The sequence below is a fragment of the Quercus suber genome, unplaced genomic scaffold (genome assembly GCF_002906115.3).
Source record: "Quercus suber isolate HL8 unplaced genomic scaffold, Cork oak 2.0 scaffold_84, whole genome shotgun sequence".
NCBI classification, from domain to species: Eukaryota; Viridiplantae; Streptophyta; class Magnoliopsida; order Fagales; family Fagaceae; genus Quercus; species Quercus suber.
The window spans coordinates 883270-889819 of record NW_027069549.1 but is presented as its reverse complement, the minus strand read 5'-3'; the positions used below and the strand labels follow the sequence as shown (position 1 = coordinate 889819).

At 32.2% G+C, this 6550-nt stretch overlaps 1 pseudogene; it reads left to right on the top strand.

The window, feature by feature from the left end:
• Positions 1-71: 71 nt before the first annotated feature.
• On the top strand, positions 72-5683 carry LOC112010613 (serine carboxypeptidase-like 18; annotated as a pseudogene).
• Positions 5684-6550: the final 867 nt, after the last annotated feature.

The window sequence follows — 6550 nt, the reverse complement described above, 5'->3', positions numbered from 1 at the left end:
GGGGGGGGGGGGGTGTTGGGTGGGTGTTTGTTTAAGTTCTTCATATGCTCTCTCATTAATCAGAGATTTGATTGGTTCCATACTTTCTTGTAGGTCCACTGTCATTTGATTTTGACAATTCCAGCAGGGATTCACCCACATTTAAATTGAACCCATTCTCATGGACAAAGGTCTGAGATTTTGGCTTCCTTGTTTTTTATATTTTTAAGGCTAATTATGTGGTTGATATATGCTTTGAAAATTGATGGCGATTCTCTTCTAGGTTGCGAACATAATATTTGTTGATTCACCCGTCGGCACTGGATTCTCATATGCGAGAAGTTGGGAAGGATACAGCATCACTGATACCATATCAGCAGCACAAACCTATTCTTTTCTCAGGAAGGTGAGTTTAACATTTGTTCACTTTGTTGTATGAGAGAACAAACTCGGATATGGGGGAAAATATTTTGTTTCGGAAGAGAAAAAGAGCACTCACTGACCCAAGTGAAAATTAATTGGCAGAATACATAATATTATTAATTGTTTAATATTTTGGTTGACTTTTGAATTTATATAGGTGGAACAGTGTGAGTAATATTTTGAGAGAAACTCCGGATAATTTTTTATCATCAAATGAAGATACCAATCGTGTTTTGATGTAGACATGAATTAAACCGTAGATCTCTTATTTAACTATTAAAATTTTTACCAGTTAAGTAAACTGAAACCCACTATAGGAGTAATATTTTAAATATGCTAGAATGATTGGTAAGAAATTCTTTGAATACAAGCATCAATAATTCTATGACAATACCTTAGTCATATATTTTTAATACAACTGTCACGTCATAGTTGACAAAAGTTATAGCATTTGGATTAGTTGGTGCGATTTTTTTTCTTTGTCTTTTTTAATATAAGATTTTTTTTCCTCAAACACTTTTCAAAAATTCCATCATATTATTTATTATACATTCAATTTTATTTATTTATTTATTTTTTGAGAAGCACATTCAATTTTATTTAAATATTCATTTTGTATTATTTTTTTTATTATCTTTATAGAGAGAAAGAATTTGTTGAGGCAAAAGGTGAGAGAAAAAAAATTTATCAAAATAATATACAAAGTTACAGTAATCTATTTATATGGTTATTGTAACTTTGCAAATTTATAAATTTTTTACTTGATTGATGTGAGTGATTTTGGAGTTTAAATGTGTAAAATTGAGATATTTTTCCAATTTGCATTCTCTAGTGCAAATGCCCTTATAATCCTAAAATACAAAAATCACCCACAAAATTTGGGCTAATGTCATGAACAACCCAGTTTGGGTTTCGGTTTCTATTATGCATAATTGGAGTCTATGCATTAGCACTGCCAATTTTTTTAAACAAAATCCTAGTTTAAGAAACTATTTTTTCTGTTTTGCTTACTCTGAAGTAGAACTCACATCAAACGATTAAATTATCAATATATATATATGTATATAATAAAATCACACCTAGTTCATCAGTTCTTATTTTATTTTATTAAAATATTTTCTTCTTGATTTTTAAATTTCTTTTGGAGTCTCTCTCTTTTTATCTCCGCCCTTCACCACACTCGGCAATTGGCTAGCCACCTCACAGTTTCTAATAAATTCCCCTTTCCCTTTGCCTTTGCGGCCATCCACCCACCACACCAGTGACATCATAGACGTGAATTTTTGGTCTGACACAACCATGGGCCACCTCATCGTTGTTGTAGGAGGGGAGGACACCGATCATGACCGTGCTCAGCTCGAGATTTTGGTTTGACCCAATACTGCTACTACTATTGGAATGAATTTGTTTTCGTTATAATTGGATGAAAATTTAGGCTTTTTGGTTATTCGGTGTTTTGTGGATGTAGATTGGAGTGTTGTTTTCTTGTTGTTCTGAGTATATATATATATATATAAATGAGCTTTGGAGAGAGAGAGAGAGAGAGAGAGAGAGAGAAAAGAGGAGTTTGGGTTCGTGTACAGAGGAGCCAAAAAGAAAAGATTACTTTTCCTAACTAATCTATAAATGTTAGTTATTTTTAAATAGGCATACTAGGCATTTTTGTTACTGTGTTGTTGCTTGTAAATTTATGTCATTTTATTAAGTTAAGAGTCTTATAACTTAATTGACACATATTTTAGAGTTTAGGTAAGAAAAAGTTGGCTATAGAGTTAATATCATATTGTAATTATCTCAAAAAAAAAAAAATTTATTGGATTTGCTAGGCATATTTTAGTTGGACTAAATTATTGGGTTTAAGGTATCATTAATACTCAACCTTGTGTAGTAATATTGGACTTAATTCAAGGAATTTAAACGTGCAAATGCTAATGCCAAAATTTGTTTAATCTTTTGGGTTGTGACACAGTGGCTTTTGGCTCATCCAGCATTCCACAAAAATCAACTCTACGTTGCTGGTGATTCTTATTCGGGCATACTTGTCCCAATTATTGTTCAGAAAATATCCGATGGTAACTTCTGTGAATGAAGATTCTTATCATTACTAATTTCAGCATAATGATTGTTATATAAATTATATTTTTCACCTTAAACTAATATCATCAATTTCAACGTCTCTCCTAAACTTTAAATTATATATATATATATATATATCATTAGCTTATTGATTTATATTGATATTTTAAAAATTATAATTTTGATGAATTTGAAAATTTGGAATTCAATTTACACATAGTATGTGATTTGTAATAATTTATTGAAAAAATGGTTTAAAAAATTGATGAAAACCCATTTTTGAACAAGAGATGAAATATTTAATCCCAACCATGCAATCAAATCAGAGCCAACTCAACCCATGTGGGTTGGGTTAGGTTGATTTCTACATTTGTGATGGGTTAAGATTGTCTCAACCTGATAAGGTCAAGTCAGATTGAAAAAAATTGTCCAACCTAACTCAATCTAATCTTTGCACATCTCTATTTATTACATTATTATATGAAATATAATCAACCCATGTGGGTTGTTGTTATTTATAATTAAGTAGTATGCAACTATCCCTAAAAAAAAAAAAAAGTATGCAACTATGCATGTGGAAGTTAAGATTAAATTTGATGGATATTTGTGAGACTTTGTAGTGAGACATCGCAATGTGATGATAAATATTAAATGTTGTGGTAAAAGGCTGTCTGATCGACAACTCAAAAGGCCCTAAATCAAAACCTGGGCTTATACTTTCTTTTCGCTACAACAACCAAAACCGATCCAACTCGGAGAGGTCAATTTGGTTCCTGTGCACGAGGATTAATTGTGTGCTGAATTTGTATTTTCCATTAAGTTCAAGCCAATCACTATTTCGCATATGTCACTACCAAAATTTGATGCACAAATAAAGTTTAATAAGAACGTTGCATATGACAATATAATTTAAGGTGGAAATATTTCCAATGTAATTGTAGTCACTAGTCATATAATTCCATATATATGATAAATTGAAAGGTTGTGTATTACTTATTTATTACTACGTTTGAAGTATGTATTACCTCTTTTTCACTTATGAAGCATGGTTTTTCTATAGGTAACGAAGCTGGAGTTAAGCCAGCTATGAATCTCCAAGTAAGTACTTACATTAGAATATTAATTGAGAAAATTAAAATTTATTTAAGATAATTCATGTTTATTAATGCCTTGTATTTTTAGAGTTTTGTTGAAGTAGATTTTCTTTGAATTGGATACAGGGATATGTGCTTGGTAACCCAACCACAACCCCACATGATGACTACAACTACAGAATCCCCTTTGCTTACATGAAGGCACTTATATCACAGAAACAATATGAGGTGTTTTTGCTAGCTTATATATACTCTACTGTGAAATTCAATTGAGCTCTCAATGCAAAAGGGCTAACCGAATCAAATTCCTTGGTGTTTGTGGGTGTTTTTTCTCTTAATATCAAGTCAATCAAAACGAATTGCAAGGGCGAGTATATAAATGTTGATCCAAACAATACACCATGCGTAAATGATCTTCACACAGTGACGGATGTGAGTGAACTCTCAACCACTTCTAATTTCTAAGGCTTTATAATATGAGTTTTCTTTACCAATTTTTATACGAATTGAGAGTGATTTATCATTTGAATTTTCAGTGCACCCAAAAAATATATACGGGACAAATATTGGAACCTACATGTAGTTTTACGTCCCCAAAACCAGTGGGATCAAAGTTGGATGCAAGCCTTCTCGGAGAGGATGCTATTGATCTCCTTTCTCTTACTCAAGTTCCTGAACTATGGTGCCGGGTAAATATATGTTTGTGTGTGGGGATCATAATTGTAAGCATGTACAATTTTGGCTAATTTTTAGCTGCTTTCTGTTTTTGTAGAGTTATAACTATATATTCTCTTACATTTGGGCCAATAATGAAACTGTTCAAAGGGCTCTTCACATTAGGGAGGTATGACAATTCTACCAACAATAATAATAGGTATCAAGATTATGAATATTTTTACCAAAAATAATTTCAAGCATGACAACCAGGGGACCATAAGGGAGTGGGTAAGGTGCAATGCAAGTTTATCTTACACAGATGATGTCTTTTCTACTCTTGAGTACCATCGAACCTCATCAAGAAAGGGTATCGTATTTTGATTTATAGGTAATTTCCTTATTTTATAACCTAATTTACATAAATGGAGATAGTTTATTTCATAGATGAGATTTTATTTTCTCTATCTAACAATGAACATACTGTTATTTAAAGGATTTAACATTGAATATATCTTTAGATTTATAATATCTAATCTAATAATGAAATGTATGCATTTCAAATGAAAAGATTTTAATACTCATCGGTTCATGGAAAGAAAAAGTCATTTCCATTAACTACAAGAGGTAACACAATCAATTGGGAATCACATCTAATGAAACTAATTCGAATATCTCATACTTAACATTTTCATTCCTTTGAAATAAGACACTTCACTGATTTTTGTTTCTTTTGTTTGAACACAGCGGTGATCATGACATGGTTATTCCACACATTTCTACATATGCATGGATAGAGTCTCTAAATTTGACAATTGCCACTGATTGGGGACCATGGTTTGTTGATGGACAAATTGCAGGGTTGGTTTCCATTTCAACCTTTTATAATCTCAGCCACCTACTTTTTTTCTAAAGCCATAAGTTGAAGTAAATCAAGTTGTTTTCAATCCTGAACTTCATTATTATCTCATATATATCCATTATAATTTGTAGGTACACGATGGAATCTTATTATAAAAAAAGTCGGTTGACATATGCAACTGTAAAGGCAAGAATGATATTCCAATCAATATAATATACTTTTTCTCTAATGATGTTCCCTAGTAATTACAAAAGCTAACTCCATTAATTATATGCCTTGCTTTTGCGTAGGGAGCGGGCCACACTGCTCCAGAGTACAAGCCTAAGGAATGTTTTGCCATGGTTAATAGATGGTTTGCTTACTATCCTCTCTAGACAATAGTGTTCTTGCCCATTTATGGAAGAGAGATCAAGCACTCGTTCAATAAAATCGTTTTAGTATTATTGGTGTAATCAATAAAAGAGCAATGAAACTCGACAGCTTTAACATCTTTCATTTATGTTTCTTTTATAGATTTTCTTTTTCTTACTTATTCTTGAAATGTAAATTTTGGTAATATCCTGCTATAGATTTAATAAAAGTTACGCCTTTAAGATGTTTGTGCTTTGTTTGTTTCAATGTTAAAATTTTCTAAAAAATGAGTAATTTTTCAAAAAGTCAATTAATTTCTTTTTGTTATTACAAAATCTAACGTAAACTAATATTTAGATCACCTCTTCATATAGCTCAAAAGAAAGTATTAAGATATTTCAAAACAAAACACAGCACATTTGGTATTTTATTAATAATGAAGAATAAAATATTTATTTTAGTAGCTAAAGTAAGTAAGAGAGAGAAAGTTCTAGCCATCTGTCATAAACTCGTAATAACGTTGCTATTAAAAAAATACAAGTATTAGATCGAACAAAATCTTGGGCCCCCCACTCTCCTATATCTTGGCCCCTAACCAAAATCTAACACAAATAGCTTCACAAATAAAACCAAAATAACCACGTGTCAGCCCAAACAAACCCACAAAATTTAATAAAAGCTTTACAAAAAATTTATATAGTGTTGGTAGTGGGCCGGGGTAACAGTGGGTGAGCGATGGAGTCAGTTGACAAACTCGGCACAGCTCGCTTCCATATCTGCTTCCACAGGGGCTTTGTGCGTTCTGAAGATGACCCGATTTCAGTAGAGCTGTTTTTTGATTCAGTCTTAAGGAAGAAGTATCCAGACTTGCCGAAATGCACTGCCAACAAATGCAAATCTGGTCCGGCGTTGTGTAATGACTGATACGAGATGCTGCGTCTGCAATAACCATGAAGAGAACGTACTCCATTGCCTCTGGTCTTGTCCGAGTTTGTCAACAGTATGGGAAGAAGATCCACAATGGAATTTCAGTACTGTTTCAACACTAACAGGTTTTGCATAGCAGCTGGAGTATGTTTTGGCTTCGGATTGTTCATCAGAATTATTCACC